At 37.0% G+C, this 9,901-nt stretch overlaps 2 long non-coding RNA genes across 2 annotated transcripts; both read left to right on the forward strand.

The window, feature by feature from the left end:
* The first annotated feature begins 243 nt into the window (after window positions 1–243).
* Window positions 244–2,674, forward strand: LOC136686694 (uncharacterized). Its single transcript, XR_010800358.1, has 4 exons — window positions 244–357; window positions 1,338–1,518; window positions 1,936–2,017; window positions 2,487–2,674. It is a non-coding gene; the product is annotated as an uncharacterized lncRNA (long non-coding RNA).
* A 5,385-nt stretch (window positions 2,675–8,059) lies between these two features.
* Window positions 8,060–9,410, forward strand: LOC136686697 (uncharacterized). Its single transcript, XR_010800361.1, has 3 exons — window positions 8,060–8,289; window positions 8,707–8,788; window positions 9,276–9,410. It is a non-coding gene; the product is annotated as an uncharacterized lncRNA (long non-coding RNA).
* The last annotated feature ends 491 nt before the right edge of the window (window positions 9,411–9,901 follow it).

Consider the following 9,901-nt stretch of genomic DNA (forward strand, 5'->3'; position numbering starts at 1 on the left):
GCACTGTTGTTCTCCCTAGTGTCTCATGACTGACCTATTGCTGTCAGGGCGGCAGCAAAACAACCCCCTGTGGGCGGGACTATGACTCCATTGGCTGCCGCAGTAAATGATAGACAGCTAACTCTGGCTGCTGATTGGCTAAATAAAAGTGATGACCAATGAGAAGCGCGATATTTGTCTCCATTTAAGTTGGCCCCTCACGTCCTAAAACAACAGTGCCTGTTCTGCTTGTTCACCTGCTGGCCGCATTTGTGGATCAGGCTGCATTAGTATGTGGATCGGGTGAAATGCGAAAGAAAGTCTCAAAATCCAAAAACCCGCGAGAGGAAATTAACAAGTACACGTCACGAAAAACACGTGAGTGACTTGATCCACAAACGCAGATTCAACAATTTACAAATACATTTTAAATTCGAGACTTCGACTTTACAAATATATGCAATGTCAATTTAAACAAATGTGTTTATTTTCGCATAAAATTATATCTATGAAAACCAAAAACATGTATTTATGAATGTAACTGTGTTTGTACAAATTGCAGACTGTGAGACACAGATTGGGATGTATTCATGTGTGAACAGAGAAACATATTTGTGACTTGTGTTTAATTTGTGGATTAACATTTACACATTTGTAAATTATTTTTGAGACTAATCTCTCTCCATATATTTAACCTTAAGGTGGTCAACAGACCACAGAAGATGTTTTCACAGAGAGATTATATAGGTAGTTTATATGTCATAACCATAAGATAATCACTCAATGTTTCTGCAAGCTTAGTTTTTTAGAGACATCCCAGTGTGATATACAAGATGAGGATAAAGTTGCTCTGATAAAGCACTGACCTCAAACTGATCTGACCTACACTTAATTTGTGGGTTCTGTTGATGATTAGAAATTAATATACAGACAAAACAAGCAGACAAGATCTTTCAAAAGAGACATCTAAAAATTACCATTGCCATTGTAATGTTTTGCGTGAATGGTGTAAGGTATGCTTGGTTTTACAATGTAGTGTTTAAATGTTCTGCATTTTATTTAAAAAAACATTTCTCCTGAACTTAATCACTTTTCTTGGATGAGACGCTGCGAGTGTTGCAGCAGTGGAGGGGGCAGAGGAGGGGCGAGGTATTCGCACACACATGCTCAGTTCCTCATTTTTAAAATGCAGGAATTTATCCCATCGTCACATTCATGAACTGTTTCTGAATTACATTTCAATTCATTGCAGTTGAATGAACTTTTTTATAAAGTCAATGTTGTTACAGGGTTATGACTTGATTTGGGCCTTTTTTTTACTCTTCTCGTATGTCTTGTATATCTCTGAACACATATAGCTGGCAGTATCACCTTGGGATGCCCAGTGAAGAGGTGATGTTGTTCCCCACTCACTGCTGGACTCAGCCCTGGTCCCACATCCAGGAATCATCCTCCACCTCCAAAAGCATCTGGGATGACAAATCACATGGTGCAATATGGCATTATTCCACATCAGTTCAATACCTTGTCCTATGCTAGGTGAGAAAATGACCCGTCTAATGACTGAGTTAAGAAACTATGTTGTATTTCACAAAGCCTATGGATTCAAACGTAACAAGTGCAGTGTCCTCTTTGACAGGGCAATCCCAGAGAAATGGACTTCTGTTGGGTTAGATGCCAATAGCTGAGGCCTAGTCTCTGTGGATGGAATTTGACCAGAGTTCCTCATTTGATGTTCCTCATTTATAGGGGAAAAAAAACATAGATCAGGGTTTTGGTTAAAACATATTTTCTGCTGTGGTTAGCATAAATCTACACTTATACGCTTTTTATTTCATAATCTTTCAGCTATGTCAGCAGATAAAAATGTTTCTGTCCATAACTAATGATGCCACTCAAGCCAATAAGAATTTAGATTAACATTAACTCCACCAATAAAATAAATATCTGCTCAAGGGTCCACCCACAGACGTGTTTAAAAATGGGCAAGAATCAGTGACTTCAGCTTCCTGCAATGTCCAATCTTCTGTGACTTGAGGTAAGTCATTAAAATTGTGTGTCTCTTCACCACACAAGTCAGCATTGTGGTGTATGGGGTTAATTGTTTGTACAGTCCTGTACAGTCCTACTCAAAGACATTTGAGTAAAATAAATCTATTAAACGGTAATATATATTTATCTTTTACAACCCATAATAGTATATATATATATATATATATATATATATATATATATATATACTGATGTTACAAAGTGGTAAGGATGTAGGAAGGCATATTATCAGATTGAAGGGCAATCAAAAACCACAAACCAGAGAGTAGTTCAAAGTCAAGCCAAATACACAGTAAAAGCAAACAGATGTAAAAGGCAAATCCAAAACAGAGATAAAGAAACGATAAACTGACAAAGAGATTACAAAATAGCTTTAGTCAATGGAAACATTTTATATGCACATGTAGAGTAATATAACAATCCTAACTAACCCAGAGTTTTTATACTCTCTATAGTGAGCAGCAGGTGTGTTCAACCAGCCTGGAACTTTGAAGTGTTTTCTGATTCGTCTGAGGATTCTGGGAATTGGAGTTCACAAGTGAAGCAGACTGAGAGAGAGAGAGAGAGATTATCACATTATATTTCTGTTGCATGAGGGACAGTGCTTAACAGAAAAGTCATCTGAAATGTCAGTTAGCCATAAAATTCCTTAGTAAAGAAAGAATAACCAGATTGTAAACATTTAATTTGGTAGTTATTTGGACAATGTGCATATTTTGTAATGTACAGTTTCAGATGTAGAACTTGAGATTCATAAAATGTTCATGTTTCTTTTTAAAAATACTTATGGTTAAAGGTTTAACCATGTTTGGTATGTAATTATTTATAAGCTGTGAACTGAACAAAATTAAATTGAATATTTTTATTATACTCAATATAATCAAAATGTTGTAATTCAGTGAAGGGACCTGGAGGTTGTGGGTTTGATTCCCGCTCCGGGTGACAGTCTGCGAGGAGTTGGTGTGTTCTCCCCGTGTCCACGTGGGTTTCCTCCTGGTGCTCCGGTTTCCTCCCACGGTCCAAAAACACACGTTGGTAGGTGGGTTGGACACTCAAAATTGTCCTTAGGTGCGAGTGAAAGTGTGAGTGTGTGTCACCGTGTGAAGGACTGGTGCCCCCTCTGGGGTGTGTTCCTGCCTTGCACCCAGTGATTCCAGGTAGGCTCCGGACACACCGCGACCCTAAATTGGAAAAGCAGTTACAGACAATGAATGAATTAATTAATATATTCGTGTGTGTGTGTGTTTTATACCAAGTCATACATTTCTCATACATACATTAGCATGCATTTGTCTAAAATAGGGCAGTATGGTGGCGCAGCAGGTAGTGTTGCATTCACACAGCTCCAGGGACCTGGAGGTTGTGGGTTCAATTCCCGCTCCGGGTGACTGTCTGTGAGGAGTTGATGTGTTCTCCCTGTGTCCACGTGGGTTTCTTCCGGATGCTCCAGTTTCCTCCCACAATCCAAAACCACACGTTGGTAGGTGGATTGGTGACTCAAAAGTGTCTGTAGGTGTGAGTGAGTGAGTGAATGTGTGTGTGTTGCCCTGTCAAGGACTGGCGCCCCCTCCAGGGTGTATTCTCGCCTTGCGCCCAATGATTTCGTGTGGGCTCTGGACCCACTGTGACCCTGAACTGGATAAGCGGTTACAGATAATGAATGAATGAATGGTTTAAAATAGATCAATATCAAATATTTGTTGGCAAAACATTTTAATATTCATCCTTGTTTTTCAAAAAGTAGAGTTACATTTAGATACAAGGCTGGGAAAGAAGAATGACTAATTTTGAGCAGAGATTCTGGCAGTTCAGCCCTACATTCTTTTAAGCTGAGAACAAAATGCATAAGCTGTGACCAAAGAGAAGGCATTATTTAATTTAAGGTGTTGAAATGATTTAAATAGTCATACTTCGATCCAACTGAGTTGGGAACGAGTGTCCTCTAATTATAATAAACTGATGTTATGCTACTTAGTTGATAGGGCAAAACATTTTTTTTTTTATTATAATTAATGTCATTAAAAACCACAGTTATTTGTTTGATTATAGCAAGATATTTAGGACCACAATCTTTTTGATGGATAAATAAGAACATAGAATTATAGCAGGGTGTTGTTATCTCATGACTATAGCTTACCACACATGATCCCCCTATGATTTATTTATTTTTTTTATTTAACTGAAAATATATTCATGAAATTTGGTAATATACATTAAACATCTTTCTAGGCAATTTAGATTAACATTAAGTAAATTTAACAAAAAGGAAAAAAAACACCCTAATAATGTACTTCATTCATTCATTATCTGTAAGCGCTTATCCAGTTCAGGGTCGTGGTGGGTCCAGAGCCTACTTGGAATCATTGGGCGCAAGGCGGGAATACACCCTGGAGGGGGCGCCAGTCCTTCACAGGGCAACACAGACACACACACACACACACACCTACGGACACTTTTGAGTCGCCAATCCACCTACCAACGTGTGTTTTTGGACTGTGGGAGGAAACCGGAGCACCCGGAGGAAACCCACATGGACACGGGGAGAACACACCAACTCCTCACAGACAGTCACCCGGAGCGGGAATCGAACCCACAACCTCCAGGCCCCCTGAAGCTGTGTGACTGCGACACTACCTGCTGCAGCATTACTAACAGGAAGCAGAAGCATTCTCTCTCAGTCATTCTCTAATCTCTTACTATTTCTTCATCACTACATGTGACTAAAATATTGTTTCATGTTTTAAATATTAAAGGTTGTAATAAATTGCTGTACTAAAAATTTCCAGTTGGCTGTGCTGATGGCATTCACATTTCCTCCACATCTTCCTTTGATCTTTCTGCTGATGATAATAGGTGAGTTATTATTATTATTATTATTATTATGTACCCCAATTACTTCCATCACTCCTACATCAGTACTCAAATATACCTTAAATGTAGCATAATGACAGACTTATTTAGTGAGCTAAAGGTAAAGGCTTGTAGTTTGGATGAAATATATTGAATAAAATGTTATAATATCATTGTTTGAATTAAAGGAGCAATCTGTAATACTGACACTAAATGTTTAATATTGGAACTATAATACAGTTCCAAAACTGGAGAGAGCCGTCTGCCTCCTCATCCTCCTCCCCAGACGTGAAGCTTGAGCAGGTTGTCAGTTTGAGGAAAACTGAACGAGCAAGCAAGAGGCGAGCAAAAGAACTTCGGAACAAAATAGCTAAGAAGAATGTGCCACAATCAACACATTTACACAGAAAAGTGTTAATCATTTCACTAAAATATCTACCTATGCAAGAGAATGACAAACAAATTGAACAAGCAGCTGCCATTTCCCTGCATTCACTAGCCTTTACTGTCCAAATCAACATTAAATATTTCGACTAGACAAGGCTGGTATTACTTATCGATTTTCCCTAACACCATAAATGTCATTTAGGAGGCAGAACTTTGCTTCTTGTTCACAATTTTCATAATCAAACATTTTGTTCCACCTTACAGGTGTCTGTTTTCTAGTCTTATTGGCATTATTCCTTTTGAAGCATCTGTTATTCCATTTTATCCTTTTAAAACACTCAAACCAATTGTATGTAATTTCACTAAACACTAAAAATGGAAAGAGCCAACGCTGCTTTCCCTGCATTTACAATAATGTAATATTTTAGACTACACAAGGCAAGATTTTTAGACAAATAAACAAAGTATTTGTTTTTAAAGAAAGAAATAGGATAACAATAGAGTTTATTTTGAATTAGTTTGAATGAAGCCAACATCTGCTTGTTTGAACTGATTTATTTGGGCAACTGTCTAAAATCTTTTAGTTTAAATTAAAGTTCACGTAAAACCAGCTACAGTGACCCTGAAATGGATAAAGTGGCAAAGATGATGATGATGATGATGTATAACCAGCAAAATGTTGCGGTTTAAATGGATGTTATTGAATGACTGAAAGTGCTGTTGTTGGATAATCAGCTTACTGTATAATTAAATACAATATTTTTTGTGCAAATAAATTATTGGAAATAGGCTTAATTTATGTAGTTTAAATGTTAGTATTGTGATTGAAGTTGTTGGAGACCTAACTGCACAATTATAGATTGAATTGCATTAATTGTCTAACTAAAAGTTTGTAGTTTAAATGAACATTACTTGATAACTACCTAGTCTTAATATTTTAATTAAATGGATTGTCTAACCTGCTACATCTCAATTTAAATGAAACATAGTGAATATATACTTATGCTTACAGCTTAAATATCCATTCAGAAACTAAGTAAATTCCTATGCTATTATTAACATTTTTCGAATAACTATCCAGTGTATTGCTATTTAATTAAATCCACTAAATAACCTAAAATCATGTAATTGATTTATTGTAATTGTACAAGTACTTGATTATAATTCAATGGCTAATTAAGCTACTATGTTATTATTATTATTATTTATTAAATTCTTCTTGTTTGAATCAGTTAAAGATAATATAACTCTATAATTTAAATGAAAAATTTTAAATAAGTACCTACAATGGATTTTGTAAGTTTGCCCACTGACAAATATATGAACAGAGTCTATAATTTTAATATAGTATAGTTAATTTAACAGTGAAAGATAGAATATCTAAAAGAAAATCCAGAAAATTACATTGTATAAAATATAGAAGTGTATTTGCATTTTGCAGAGAGAAATAAGTATTTGATCCCCTACCAAACATTAAGAGTTCAGGCTCCTATAGACCAGTTAGATGCTCCTAATCAACTCATTATCTGCATTAAAGACAGCTGTCTTAAACTGTCACCTGTATAAAAGACACCTGTACACAGACTCATTTAATCAGTCAGACTCTTCTCCAACATGGGCAAGACCAAAGAGCTTTCTAAGGATGTCAGGGACAAAATCATAGACCTGCACAAGGCTGGAATGGGCTATAAAACCATAAGTAAGACGCAGTGTGAGAAGGAGACAACTGTTGGTGTATTAAAAGAAAATGGAAGAAATACAAAATGAGTGTCAATCGACCTCGATCTCAGGCTCCATGCAAAATCATGCCTCGTGGGGTATCCTTGATCATGAGGATGGTGAGAAATCAGCCTAAAACTACACAGTGTCACGCCCTCGTCCTGTCATCTCTGTTTTCCCCGCCATGTGCTCTCTCAGCACACGGCTCTGTTTGTTGTTACCCTAGTCCCGCCTTTCTTCCGCCTCCTCGTCTGTGTCTCATTTGTTACCCTGCCCTCTCATTATCTGTTCCAGGTGTATCTTGTCTGTGTCTGATATTTAAGTTCTCTTGTGTCTCTCCCGTTTGTCGGTCATTGCGACATTGTACTGTTTTGGTCCACGTTGTTACTTCTGTCATGTTATCAAGTCTGTCTGTCTCCACTGTTTCTTCATCATTCTTTTCCACGTCGTCGTTTCGTTTCCTCCATTGTGATTTGTCTCTCAGTCATCGTGTTTCCTTTCTTTCGAAGTCTATCTGTTTTGTTATTTTCTGTAAATATAGTTTGTTGTGTTTTAGCGGGTGCGTCCGCTTCCGTCATCCCAGTGTGATATACAAGATGAGGATAAAGTTGCTCTGATAAAGCACTGACCTCAAACTGATCTGACCTACACTTAATTTGTGGGTTCTGTTGATGATTAGAAATTTATATACAGACAAAACAAGCAGACAAGATCTTTCAAAAGAGACATCTAAAAATTACCATTGCCATTGTAATGTTTTGCATGAATGGTGTAAGGTATGCTTGGTTTTACAATGTAGTGTTTAAATGTTCTGCATTTTATTTAAAAAAACATTTCTCCTGAACTTAATCACTTTTCTTGGATGAGACGCTGCGAGTGTTGCAGCAGTGGAGGGGGCAGAGGAGGGGCGAGGTATTCGCACACACATGCTCAGTTCCTCATTTTTAAAATGCAGGAATTTATCCCATCGTCACATTCATGAACTGTTTCTGAATTACATTTCAATTCATTGCAGTTGAATGAACTTTTTTATAAAGTCAATGTTGTTACAGGGTTATGACTTGATTTGGGCCTTTTTTTTACTCTTCTCGTATGTCTTGTATATCTCTGAACACATATAGCTGGCAGTATCACCTTGGGATGCCCAGTGAAGAGGTGATGTTGTTCCCCACTCACTGCTGGACTCAGCCCTGGTCCCACATCCAGGAATCATCCTCCACCTCCAAAAGCATCTGGGATGACAAATCACATGGTGCAATATGGCATTATTCCACATCAGTTCAATACCTTGTCCTATGCTAGGTGAGAAAATGACCCGTCTAATGACTGAGTTAAGAAACTATGTTGTATTTCACAAAGCCTATGGATTCAAACGTAACAAGTGCAGTGTCCTCTTTGACAGGGCAATCCCAGAGAAATGGACTTCTGTTGGGTTAGATGCCAATAGCTGAGGCCTAGTCTCTGTGGATGGAATTTGACCAGAGTTCCTCATTTGATGTTCCTCATTTATAGGGGAAAAAAAACATAGATCAGGGTTTTGGTTAAAACATATTTTCTGCTGTGGTTAGCATAAATCTACACTTATACGCTTTTTATTTCATAATCTTTCAGCTATGTCAGCAGATAAAAATGTTTCTGTCCATAACTAATGATGCCACTCAAGCCAATAAGAATTTAGATTAACATTAACTCCACCAATAAAATAAATATCTGCTCAAGGGTCCACCCACAGACGTGTTTAAAAATGGGCAAGAATCAGTGACTTCAGCTTCCTGCAATGTCCAATCTTCTGTGACTTGAGGTAAGTCATTAAAATTGTGTGTCTCTTCACCACACAAGTCAGCATTGTGGTGTATGGGGTTAATTGTTTGTACAGTCCTGTACAGTCCTACTCAAAGACATTTGAGTAAAATAAATCTATTAAACGGTAATATATATTTATCTTTTACAACCCATAATAGTATATATATATATATATATATATATATATATATATATATATATATATATATATATATATACTGATGTTACAAAGTGGTAAGGATGTAGGAAGGCATATTATCAGATTGAAGGGCAATCAAAAACCACAAACCAGAGAGTAGTTCAAAGTCAAGCCAAATACACAGTAAAAGCAAACAGATGTAAAAGGCAAATCCAAAACAGAGATAAAGAAACGATAAACTGACAAAGAGATTACAAAATAGCTTTAGTCAATGGAAACATTTTATATGCACATGTAGAGTAATATAACAATCCTAACTAACCCAGAGTTTTTATACTCTCTATAGTGAGCAGCAGGTGTGTTCAACCAGCCTGGAACTTTGAAGTGTTTTCTGATTCGTCTGAGGATTCTGGGAATTGGAGTTCACAAGTGAAGCAGACTGAGAGAGAGAGAGAGAGAGATTATCACATTATATTTCTGTTGCATGAGGGACAGTGCTTAACAGAAAAGTCATCTGAAATGTCAGTTAGCCATAAAATTCCTTAGTAAAGAAAGAATAACCAGATTGTAAACATTTAATTTGGTAGTTATTTGGACAATGTGCATATTTTGTAATGTACAGTTTCAGATGTAGAACTTGAGATTCATAAAATGTTCATGTTTCTTTTTAAAAATACTTATGGTTAAAGGTTTAACCATGTTTGGTATGTAATTATTTATAAGCTGTGAACTGAACAAAATTAAATTGAATATTTTTATTATACTCAATATAATCAAAATGTTGTAATTCAGTGAAGGGACCTGGAGGTTGTGGGTTTGATTCCCGCTCCGGGTGACAGTCTGCGAGGAGTTGGTGTGTTCTCCCCGTGTCCACGTGGGTTTCCTCCTGGTGCTCCGGTTTCCTCCCACGGTCCAAAAACACACGTTGGTAGGTGGGTTGGACACTCAAAATTGTCCTTAGGTGCGAGTGAA

This window comes from Hoplias malabaricus, chromosome 2, assembly GCF_029633855.1.
Source record: "Hoplias malabaricus isolate fHopMal1 chromosome 2, fHopMal1.hap1, whole genome shotgun sequence".
In the NCBI taxonomy this organism is placed as follows: domain Eukaryota; kingdom Metazoa; phylum Chordata; class Actinopteri; order Characiformes; family Erythrinidae; genus Hoplias; species Hoplias malabaricus.